This window comes from Danio rerio, chromosome 1 (genome assembly GCF_049306965.1).
Source record: "Danio rerio strain Tuebingen ecotype United States chromosome 1, GRCz12tu, whole genome shotgun sequence".
NCBI lineage: Eukaryota > Metazoa > Chordata > Actinopteri > Cypriniformes > Danionidae > Danio > Danio rerio.
Genome location: NC_133176.1, coordinates 26066774 through 26078913, shown reverse-complemented (window position 1 = coordinate 26078913; position 12140 = coordinate 26066774). Strand labels below are relative to the sequence as shown.

The 12140-nt window shown below is 36.9% G+C and overlaps 1 protein-coding gene across 6 annotated transcripts in view; it reads right to left on the bottom strand.

Moving 5' to 3' along the window:
• The window catches only part of fhip1aa (FHF complex subunit HOOK interacting protein 1Aa), a 43548-nt gene extending 31642 nt beyond the window's left edge, over window positions 1-11906 (bottom strand). For 2 of the 6 annotated variants that reach the window (XM_073951450.1, XM_073951439.1), the window contains exons 1-2: window positions 11676-11906; window positions 735-852 (exon numbers count right to left, since the gene is read on the bottom strand). The gene's annotated coding sequence lies outside the window, so the exon portion shown is untranslated. Of the gene's footprint in view, window positions 1-734; window positions 853-2574; window positions 2847-4757; window positions 4862-11675 lie in introns of those variants that run through there. The other 4 variants (XM_021473904.3, XM_021473903.3, XM_073951454.1 and 1 more) reach the window with 3 other exon arrangements.
• Window positions 11907-12140: the final 234 nt, after the last annotated feature.

Sequence of the window (12140 nt, the reverse complement as noted above, 5' to 3'; positions counted from 1 at the left end):
CAAAATAAAGTAGTGACTGCAGGTTGAAGGAAAGTAGTGGAGTAAAAGTACCAATACTGCACTAAAAATGTACTCAAGGGGAAGTAAATGTACTCATTTTTAACGCTACTTAGTAAATTAGAATTCCTGAGAAAAACTACGCAATTACAGAAGTTTTAGTATAAGGTGGACTTAAACACATTATCACAGCTTAATCCCTGTATTTTAGGAAATGATATGACAAGAAATCAGATCGTGTCAACAAAATCCTCTTGATAATGTCAAATAACCTGGAAGGTGTAATAAACCAAAAATAATTCAAGCAAACTGTCAGTATGACAATATTTACAAGACTATCAATACTTAGTGAGCTCACTATTATCCTTAATGACAGCTTCTGCTGTCAAGCAGCTTCATGCAAGCTTGAACGTCAATATTGTTTCCCAGACTCGCAGAAGCAGCTTCAGCAGATCCTGCTTTTAGTCCACCAAAAGAAAAAGAACACTCGGTTCTAAAAGGATCATGGATTTCTTTATATTGCTATACTCACTTACATAAATTAAAACTATAGAGTAATGCACAAACAAATCCCCATAAATCTCACTGTATAGACAACAAAAATTCTCAGAAACAGAAAAACTCCTAATTATTTACATTTAAAAAGGATATTTAATATTATTTAAAAAAATATAATAACAGTCGGCACCAATAGCCTAGTGGTCAAGTGTGCCAACATATAGTACCATGGTACTCACAGTGACCAGAGTTCATTTCCCGGTTCGAGGTCTTTTGCTGACCCTTTCACTCTCTCTGCTCCCAATACTTTGCCGTCTGTAACCTCCAACTGTCCTTTCAAAATCAAGGTGAAAACCCCTAAAAAATAATTAGAAAAAAAACTATTTATTATATTATATTATATTATATTTTATATTATATTATATTATATTATATTATATTATATTTTATATTATATTATATTATATTATATTATATTATATTATATTATATTATATTATATTATATTATATTATATTATATTACTACTAGGACAGGAGCCAATCATTAATCACTATTGACTGAGGTTGACCAGAGGCGCTCGGACCAGACGTGAGTTTCTGCAGATTTTGTGTGATTTGAATGTTTAGAAATGAAACTAAAGAGACATTTTTGTTTGTTTGTTTGTTTGTTTGTTTGTTTGTTTTTATTCCTATTATGAAATTTAAGTGAGCTTGGCAAGCAATTTTGGAGAATTTAATGTTTTTCTATTCAAACAGAATATCAGAGCATACTGCCCGAGATGCGTTTTAAAGATGGCCGCCGAGTGAAATGACTTGTCTTAAAGGGACTTTGTCTTTAATTAAAAAAATACGTGTATCTAAACAAAATGTTTCAAATGAATGACACCATATTTCTTACATATCATTTACTAAGATAAACTTCTAAAACATTTTATAGTTTAAAGCATGTTAATCAATTCGATTAACTGAATAATTAATAACTCAATCATTCATTAACTATTAACTCAATTATTTTTTAAAGAACAGAGTTAATAAATTATAAATGTTTTCAATTGAAAAAATAGAATTATTCTGCAAAATACTCTTTATATAGACCTGTTGAATTTATGTACAGTATTTAAGGCAAGTACATTGTAAGTAACTAACTTAATTTCCTAAAAATGAAAAGTAATCTCTTATTTCACTTTTTAGTGGAAGAGTAAATTCAATTACAGCAAATATTTTCCTTGTAACTAAATACACCCGGCATTGGTAGCAATGCAGTCGGCTTCAACTTTGAACACTGCAGCTGTGTGTCAATGCAGAAACAATGTGCCAGTGTGTGTTCATGACTGGTGGACAAGTGCATCTAATGCTGGTATATGAAACTGGATAGTAATCAAATTCAGTGATTTTTGCCTGAAGGTTGTGAGTAAAATGAGCTTCAAATAAAGCTTGTATTAAACATCACTAATGTATTTCAATAAAGGCAGCTTCTTTGCAAGTTAATGACTGGGCTTAAACTCATCCGAGGAGGTCCAGATGTAATACAGGAAATGACCAGCATAAGCATTGTCTTATAAAAAAAATTAAAAAAAATGACCCCAATTGCACATACCAGTTCTTAATCAGCATAAGGGGGGCAGAGAAAACCTCTAGAGAGAAAAGAGCACCACTGGATTCTTGATCTAGATCTGCTTCTTCAAAGAGATCAGAAGATATACTGGGACAAAACTGGGACAGTGGCTTTCAACAGATATTAGAAAAAGACTTGCAGTAGCAGCACAGATGTCTTATCTTAGTAGTGGTCTAACGTGGGGGAGTATGAGAATGAAGTCACCCATGAGCACACTGGATCCCTGTTTAGCTCAGATTAACCACACTTATCCAATTAAGGTCATTTAGTTAATTATGTTAAATCCATACTTCCTACTTCCTGAGACCACAGAAGAGAATATTTAGGAGATACATTATAATAAAAAAAATCAGTTTTTACAATACATCACCATTGTTTTGTCTGTTTAGTTCTAAGAAACTGATTTTTATCAGAGAACTATGGCTTGTTACATCCTTTAAAACAGGTCTGATATGACATTACCTTTTGAACGTCGTGCCACACCACTGAAAAACAGGTTCCATATGTTTGTAGTCACACCAAAATTCTCAGGACATTTTCAAAGAACCTGTTCCCATACAAGATTAAAAAAAAAAAACTTTGAACAGTTAAAATCTAAAATGGTTTTCGCACTCTTTCTTGTTTTGTATTTTTGTTTTTCACAAGGTCAACTCTGTAAAAAAAGTAATGTGATACTGGTCAGGCCCAGAGCTATTTGTTTAGAGTCCCTTTGTGACTGACTGTCCTTTGAGAATGGGTTGGGTTTCATGCCCTGCAAGCCAAAGGGAGTGTCCTTGGAGCTTTTCATGCTGAAGCGAGAGGTTGAGTAAGACAGGGACGCAACTAGAAAAGCCAGCACCACCCTATCGCATGGCTGTTGTAACTTGTGTTGGAGATTGTTCTGTGTGCAGTCATCTACTAGCACATGTCCAACACATTCCACACCATATGTTTGACTGCCATGTGTCAGATCAGAAGCTTTAAAACTAGGTTTTAAACTAGGTTGAAAAGAGGTCAGTTTAATTAATCGCAGCATTTTTCACACAAGAACTCATTAAAGACTCTTAAAAGTTGCTACATTTGTAACTTCGAGGTTAAATAATGAAACATGCCGGGTAAAATTCGGAATACATTTATGTAATAGAATTCTATATTACAAATTTAAAATCAATGAATAATTTTAAATGTTACAAGTTAAGATAGCTACTGTATTTACCAGAGTTGGGTGCAACATATTCCACAGTAATGTGTTACTGTATTGTAATTAACACATTTTATTTTATATGTGTGTAAATTGATTACAGTTACCAAAGTCAGTGTAATTGTGTTACAAATATAGAATTTTGGAAAGAAAAAAAAAAGAGCTTTTTTTAAAATCACCTTTTCTGCTGCAACGTCAGTTTATGAGCATTCACTTTTAAATTGATAGAGAACTTGAGCTGAAATACGGTTTCTGTCCAGCCTCTAAACCTTTTTCGGCTGCTTTTTACTTGACCAGCAACGTGTTCAAGCATTTGAACAGAAAGCATTCTACAACAATACTCTTTGTCAAGGAGAACACCAATGCCCAAAAACACAGCGGCCTAACTCAGCCTAAACAGACTAAATTAGATTTTTGTGTAGAATCAGGAGGGAAGGTAACTTTTGAAAATGTGAGGAGAAACGTAGCTGCTTATGGGGCCATTCTCCTGTCTTTTGCAGGCACAAGTTCGATATCTAATGTAGATGCGTGTGCCGCAACGCGCTCATGTATTCCAGATTTCACACATTCAACATTTTAGTGTTTACAGTTTGTCTTCACAACCGCAGACATAGTATGTTCCATAGTATGTGCTATGGATGTCAATGGTTACAGGTATCCAGTTTTTTTTTTTATTTCTTCTTTTGTGGTCAAACGATCGAAAAAAAGACAAATGAGTTTGAAACAAGTGAAGATTAAGTAAATGATAAGAGAATTTTAAGTTTTGGGTGAATTATCTTTTTAAATCTTTTGAAGCTGCTCTGCTAAACCCATTGTAATGTTTTCAGTTAATATTAAATTACTGAAAGAGCAGCAGTTTGTGTTTTTTTATGTATTTGATATGTTTTAAAGGTACCTCCAAAGTAAAGTAAAAAGTAATTATGATTTTTTTTCATGAAGTAATTAGTAAATAGTAAATTTCCAGTAGTAGTCAGTGATTTGTAATTATTATGTTTTAACTAACTTGCCCAACACTGGTATTTACATATTAAATAAGTAACAGACAAATGAACAAGTATAAAAACAGAAATATATTGATATGGTACACACACACACACACAAAGGGAATTTCTATAGACATGATTTTTATACAATATACTATCTTTAACCCAACACAGAAAGCTCATATCAAATTTTTAATAAAAACAAATGCTGTTTATTATGTTTTTAAGTCATTTAGCCTACACCTGAGTGACAGGAAGTGTTCACATAAACCATGTTTACACTGATACACCAAAGTCATTATGCAAGTTTGTCTCTTCATGTTATAATACATTAAAGCTTAATTGTACACGCATGTACACCACGTTTATTTATTACATATGCATTTGTCAAGTCATATACAAACAACACAGAACTTTGAAGAGAGCTATATGAATACCAAGTTTGGCCCAGGAACTTTGACCTAACCTTGATAAAAACTCACCTGCCTGCAGCCTAGTTCTTGCTTGTTCATGTGTGTTTGATTAGGGTTGGAGCAAAACGCTTCAGGACTGCAGCTTTCCAGGACTAAACTTGCCTACCCATGCCCTAACCATTAAAACCAAAAAAAGAAAATGTTTGAAAATGTATTTCTTCTAACAAGAGTGACACTAATATAAGAACTTGCCACATTTACTCCACTTCTGTACAATTGTTTCTGTAAAATATGCTTACAAGTATGACCAACACACCACTTAAAAGTCACTTAAAATTTTTTCAACAGCGAATATTAAATGGATTTAGCAGATCATGAAATTCATTAAACCAAATTCATAAAAGTTACAGAAAGAAATAAGGCAAAACACTTCAAGCTAACCAAAGTAATCTATTAATATATGTTATGAATGAGCAGCACATTACCAATAAAGAGCAAGGCATTGTTTTTGATCTCCTAGTATATGACTTTCATGATGAGAACACCTGGCCTCTCTTTCATGCACACACACACACACACACACACACACACACACACACACACACACACACACACACACACCCCACAAGGAGGGTATCACATAATCTACACATGAAGGATGCCAAAACAAATCAAAGCAGACATGTTCGTCAAGATCAAGCGCCTTCTAAAGACACATAAGAGGAATTTACCAGGAGTCCTGGTGCCCATGGAGACCAGCTGACGTGAGGGCAATTACAGTGAGAGTCTACTGAAATATTTACAACAGACACAAAGAGGAGACAACTAGCAGGTCCTGGTTGAGGTCACGAATTCTGAACTGACAGTACACATTCACATGAACACCTTTTTAAAAGCAATAACTGCTTGTGGTATTATAAAGGCCAGCAATGTGTTGAGAACTTGAAAAAAGAACTGTTTTGATACCAATGTCCAAAGGCTGTCAAAACCTGCAGATAACCAAACCCCTTATCACAAATTTATTGCCTGTGACATTATAAGTGCCTCTCCAGTAATGCTGAAGGTTTTACTGTACGCATGCACGTTAGATGCAAACATGTGCCGTGTGTTTACAATACAATCGGTTTCCTACCCAGAGTTCAAAGCACCTGATCTGCATAAACATATTAACACACCACCTGTCTCCATCGTTGATTGGTGGAAACTGCAAAAGCCAAAAGGTGACTTGGGACCAGTAACTATGGAGACATTCGCCTGAGCGTAACTGAAAAAAACAGGGAAGTGGTTTAGGGAGACAACAACTTTACATAATGCAAAAAGCTATTCAAATTGCATGTTTGTGTTCATCTTGTGTTTAAAGAGTGTGACTGTGTTTCCACACTAACAAGCAAGAAAGTCCTACATTACAATCCTTAGAAACTCACAATTATATGATTGCAAGCAAGGCCATACTTCCCACTTTACAAAAAGAAAGGATTTTATGGAGCTGCCTGTTACGCTGAGATAAAACAAACATGGTGGCCCCATTAAGTCAAACAAAGGAACAGCAGTCAGGTGTTCTCCTGTTCTGATAATGCGCACTATTGTGTGAGAAACACTGGAGGCTTAAAGGTGCACTTGCTATTTTCAAATGCTGCAACTATAAGTTGTTGTTTTTTCTACATGGAGTGGGCCAAGTGTTATGGGAGTTGCCATGTCAAAGGTGAAGTATGAACAGTTTTATTAGTCAGAATAAATTATCATAACCCAGTTAACTGTCAGTGACTACACCTGTGCTATTCATAGATTATTCATTTATTCATTTTCTTTTTGGCTTGGTCTCTTTATTAATCTAGGGTTGCCACAGCGGAATAAACCGCCAACTATTCTTGCATATGTTTTACGCAGCGGATGCCCTACCAGCCACAACCCAGAACTGGAAAAGTAATACTCAGAGTTAATCAATTTATTTAATGAATGGTTATAATCATTCACAAGGCAGAGAAAAAACGCTTAAATGGGAAAGAAATCAACTCCATATGATGAAGAAGCAAGAACACTATGTATAGTGCAGTTGTTAGCACGAATGCCTCACAGTTAGTTGGCATTTCTGTGTGGAGTTTGCATGTTCTCCCCATGATTGTGTGGTTTTCGATTGCGGGTGCTCCGGTTTCCCCACAGTCCGAATGCCAACTGCCCCAGCCGGGACTCAAACCAGCGACCTTCTAGCTGCGTGGCGACAGTGCTACCCACTGAGCCACCATGCCACCAAGAGTCAAATCACAGATTATTATTCTGCGATATTGACAACTGTAGGGTAGCACGGTAGCGCAGTGGGTAGCACAATTGCCTCACAGCAAGAAGGTCACTGGTTTGAGCCCTGGCTGGGTCAGTTGGCATTTCTGTGTGGAGTTTGCATGTCCTCCACATGTTTGCGTGGATTTCCTCCGGGTGCTCCGGCTTCCCCCACAAATTCAAAGACATGAATTCCTGTGTGAAGAGGCAAGCGTGATCGAACACCCAATAAGGGGGGAGAGCATGCTAGGAGCCCGGCGGCTAATCAGCGGGTCAATCAGAAATGATAAATAACACCTGTCTTTCTAGTGATTGGGCCGGAGAGACTCCCTTCTTAAGGAGAACGGGAGGAGCAGTCGGGAGAGGAGAGAGCACACACACACACATACACCGATACATGTGTGGTGGCATTTAAAGATAAATAAAACATTTGCTTACCTGAGTCGCCGACCCTTTCTTCTTCTTCCCTCAACAACAACGAACTTTATTACATCCTGTATAGTTGAATTGGGTAAGCTAAATTGTTCATAGTATGTGTGTGTGAGTGAGAGTGAATGGGTGATTCCCAGTGATGGGTTGCAGTTGGAAGGGCATCTGCTACGTAAAACATATGCTGGATAAATTGGCAGGTAATTCTGCTGTGGCCACCCCGGATTAATAAAGGGACTAAGCCGAAAAGAAAATGAATGAACAAATTGACAGCTGTTTGCTTAGCTTAGCTCTTGCTTCCCTTTGTAGTAAATGTTGCTAATGTTACATCTGAAAGAATGTAGAAATACCACAAATAATGATGTCTTTACTCCAAACATACTTTTAGACTTTAGTCGAGAAATATGTCCTTTTGTGAACAAGCCACATGATTTGCTTCCATAGTATCTGTTTAATCTTCGGTTTCTTCACCAACCGCTGAAAAGGATTTCTTGGGTTTCTTCGGGGCATATTTGGTGTGTCTGACCGTGCCACTCATGAGAGCACGTTCTGGGCTTTAAAGGGTCACGAAACACCAAAACACATTTTTTGAGATGTTGACAGTCATATATGTGTCCCATGTAGCTAAAAACACTATAAAGACACATATTTAACAAAAAAAGTGAAAGTTGGTTGTTTTTGCGTTGTTTTAGAGACAATTCGTTCTTCTGTTTTAAAAAGAAATTTTGAATCTGTGTCACGGCGATGAGATCATTGTGTAAATTTCAGCGTGGAGACTGGATGTCTGTACCGGCCGGTACAAAGTTACGTCATTACATTAATCTTAAAGAAAGACTTGGCTCGAACCAATCAGCACGCTCTATTATGAATGAGATGCAAATTCATTGATATGCATGATATAGCTTCGAAGACTCCTTTTACCTGTTACAGTGTTTAGAGAGATGCCACGTTGTGTTGCCAAACGCAATTCAAACAAGTGGAAAAATAAAGAATTGTTTGGAGAAATGGGTTGTCAGTGTTACGTTTATAAATGTGTCGCATTTTTGCCAGATTTGTCAGGTTTTGTGTCCATTTCCCTGCGATAAGAGCACATCTAGCGTGTGAACTCACATGTGTGGACTACAGTGATCTGCTAACACACGGCAACAATACGTTTGTAAGGAACATTTTTTACCTAAGAGCTTTTTTCAATATGGAAATGGTGAAATCCACTCATGTTTTTTTGCAATCCCAATTGGTGTAGAGACATTGTCCTGTCTCTACGTATTTGGTAAGTGTGTGATCAATGTTTTTTTTTTTATTTATTCAGATGGCAAAGTTAGTATCGTTAGCAGTACTCTTTCAGTTTTTAAAGACATACCTTAGTCAAAATGATTTAGTTACCAAGTTTACAGTATTATCATGACAATATTTTGGACTGAAAATCCTCCACTTCCACAGAGATCTCAGATCCGTTGTAAATGCTGCTCTCCGAATCACTGTACATCTCCCCTGCATCTGTGGTTGTGTTGCCGCTGTGAAAATCAGCTGTAGTGCATGTAATGAAACTCTTTTTCATGCAAACTCTTCCCTCTTTTGCCACTCGATACTCCCACCTAAACAAACTAGAGGTGTGAAAACACCCGGCTGAGACAGGGGGTTTCATGGCCCTTTAAGAGATTTGCTACTGATCACATCACAACACTTTACTCGCATGATGTGCAAGACAATCTCAGCTTTGCTAAATGCAATCCTAATGCAATTTTATTAAGCCTTAACTTATACCTATACATCAAAAGATCTCATGAAAATGGAACATTGAAAACATCTCCTGAAAACACTGCTGCAATCCTGATATAACAGACATACTACATTCATCCCTGATGGCTTGCTAGCATTTATCATAAGAGTGAGTTGTTTCTGTGCACAAAATGAGCAAAAGCTGGTTTCAAAGGGGAAGGACAAACAAAACGAGAAAGAGATGCAAAAAAGTGATAGAAAGAGAGAGACAGCACACAGCAAGCCCTCATGACGTGGTTTGTCTCACAAAGCAGGAGACACACACTTGCTGCAATTACATGAGTCAGATCAAACGCTGAGATGAGAGAGACACAGAATGCTTTTTGAAGTCTGAATGCTCTTTTCAGTCCCATTGAGACATTTTTTTTACCTCTAAGTATTCAGCGCCCCTCTATCACCAGTAGTCTCCAATGATTTAGTCCGAGTAAACAAGATTTATGAATAGAATAAACTAAACCAGAAAATGATTGAAATTACTTGAGGCAGGGATTTAAGAAAATGTTTACCCAACATTACAAAATTCATAATTCAAGTAATGTAATAATCAGTCACTATTCCCGTAGCATTCCCTGGCCCAGCTATGTAGTCTTGAAGGTTAGTCTGTGTATGTGTGTGTGTGTGTATGTTAGTACTGGTTTTACAAGGACATTTTGTATAATGACAAGGGTATGACCTATGTATTAAAATGACGTGACCTTGTAAAATAAATCATACTTAACAGGGTCTTTTCAAATTAAATGTTTTTTCTGTGAGGGTTGGTTTTAGGGGTGATAAAATAAGCAGTTTTTAGAGCATAAAATACATTACGCCAATAAAGAGTCCTCATAAATCACCAAAACAATTGTGTGTGTGTGTGTGTGTGTGTGTGTGTGTGTGTGTGTGTGTGTGTGTGTGTGTGTGTGTGTGTGTGTGTGTGTGTTTTAATCCTCAAGCACAAGACAAGGCTGAACCAGGCTAAGGCATGCCAAGGGGACAAGCTAAGGCTGGAATAGACAAGTTAGATGTAAAAGTTTATCTGTTTACTACTGCAAATCCACATGAATGTGGAACAATATCTACCTGAAGCGTTAAAAAAAAAATTGACAATCCACTGTATTCTGCCTGACAGCTGCTCAATGCGTCACGGACAGGCTTTGGAATAATATTGGGAAGGATATATGTTACAACAGCTAGGATAATGGCATAAGTGACAGCTTAACGGTTATTTTTTTTTTCCTGATAAAAGCAAAAATAAATGTATTTACCTATTTTATAAAATTACTTGGAAATACTTCACTAGCTTAAAAAACATTACAAAAACAATTTGTATTAATTTTCCTTCAGCGTAGTCCCTTTATTCATCAGAGGTCGCCAAAGAGGAATGAACCGCCAGTTTATCCAGCATATGTTTTACACAGCAGATACCCTTCCAGCTGCAACCCAGTAATAGGAAACATCCATAAACATTTTAGTTTATTCAATTCACCTATAGTGCATGTCTTTGGACAGTGGAGGAAACCGGAGGACCCCGAGGAAACCCACAGGAACATGGGGAGAACATGCAAACTCCAAACAGAAATGCCAACTGACTGAGCCGGGACTCGAACCAGCGACCTTCTTGCTGTGAGACTAACCACTGTGTTGCCCAAGAATTTATATGTAAAAACATATTTTAAAAAACACAGTCACATGGTCACATTACAGCTGCATTCATAAGCAAAGCTTCATGCATGCGACTTCTTTTTTCACCTGTTGCACGCCGAGGGACCTTCTCATGTGTTTACTAGCTGCACTCCCTACAGAGCACTGTCTTTAGAGCGCTCTTGGATTGACTTGAAATTGAACAATACATTTTTGACTTTTCCCCATTGTCATATTTGACATCTCTCATCATATTTCACACTGCTACTTGACTCTCTTTTATTTTCTATTCTCAGACTTGTAAACATCTTTTGATTGTCATTTTAAATTTACAGCCAACTATTGTTACATAACTTATTAAAAGTGCCAGCACATATTACACTTTAAACAAACATGATATTTGTGTTTGAAATACAGAATCCTAGTGATTTTTTCAAAAAAGTAACTATACAAAACACTTCTTAACACTGAAAAACACTGAACATTTAACAACTGAGTCATATTGTTGGATAATTAAATGACAAGATTTAAAGACAACATACTTCTTTTTTGTAAAACATCTGTTTTTCATGTCATGTCAATAAAGAAACACTACAGGGGAAGATCTTTAGACTTCTACGCATATAATAACCAATAGCACCTTACTTATAGTTAAAGAATGTAAATAACCAGAATTTGGTTGTAGCAGTCATGCTTCCAGCAAAAGTCCACGAGTGTTTTTCCAGACAACCTAGATCAACCTGTTCATGTTCGGTCTAAAAACAATGTACACAACTGTTCTTTCGAGCAGGAAAACAACCCGTTATAATAGGTTAAATAATTATAAAACATTCACAAACAAAAAGGCAGCAGCATAGATAATAGCCTATGTGAAACAATACATACTTTGCCTTTAGTCTTCAAAAGCTGTTTCTCTTCGACACCTGACAAAACTTCAGTTCAGCAGCTCTCTGTGTTGCTCTGTCATAATATTCTTCGACTGGAGTTAAACCGATCATACCCCCGCGTCATAATTTCTCTCATTACCGTGGTCCAAATGTCGTTGTCGTCGTGGGTTTGTTGATTCTGTCAGAACAGACTTTAAAGATCCAGAGATTTCTGACGACACCGCACAGCGCTCGCTCGGTCACCTGAGCGTGCATTAGAAAGGTGAGCTCGAGTACAAGCCCCGCCCACAACCTCTAGATCAGATCCGTGATTTGCTGCTGCCTGGGCTCTGGCTCATTCCTATTTGAATAATTTATTTTAGTAGTATTTATTTAGTGCGTGTCTTTTTAACGCCACAAGACAAAATTCTGTGTGGACACATTTTTTAAACGTTCTTAAACAGTCTTATGCAACCTTTGTGGG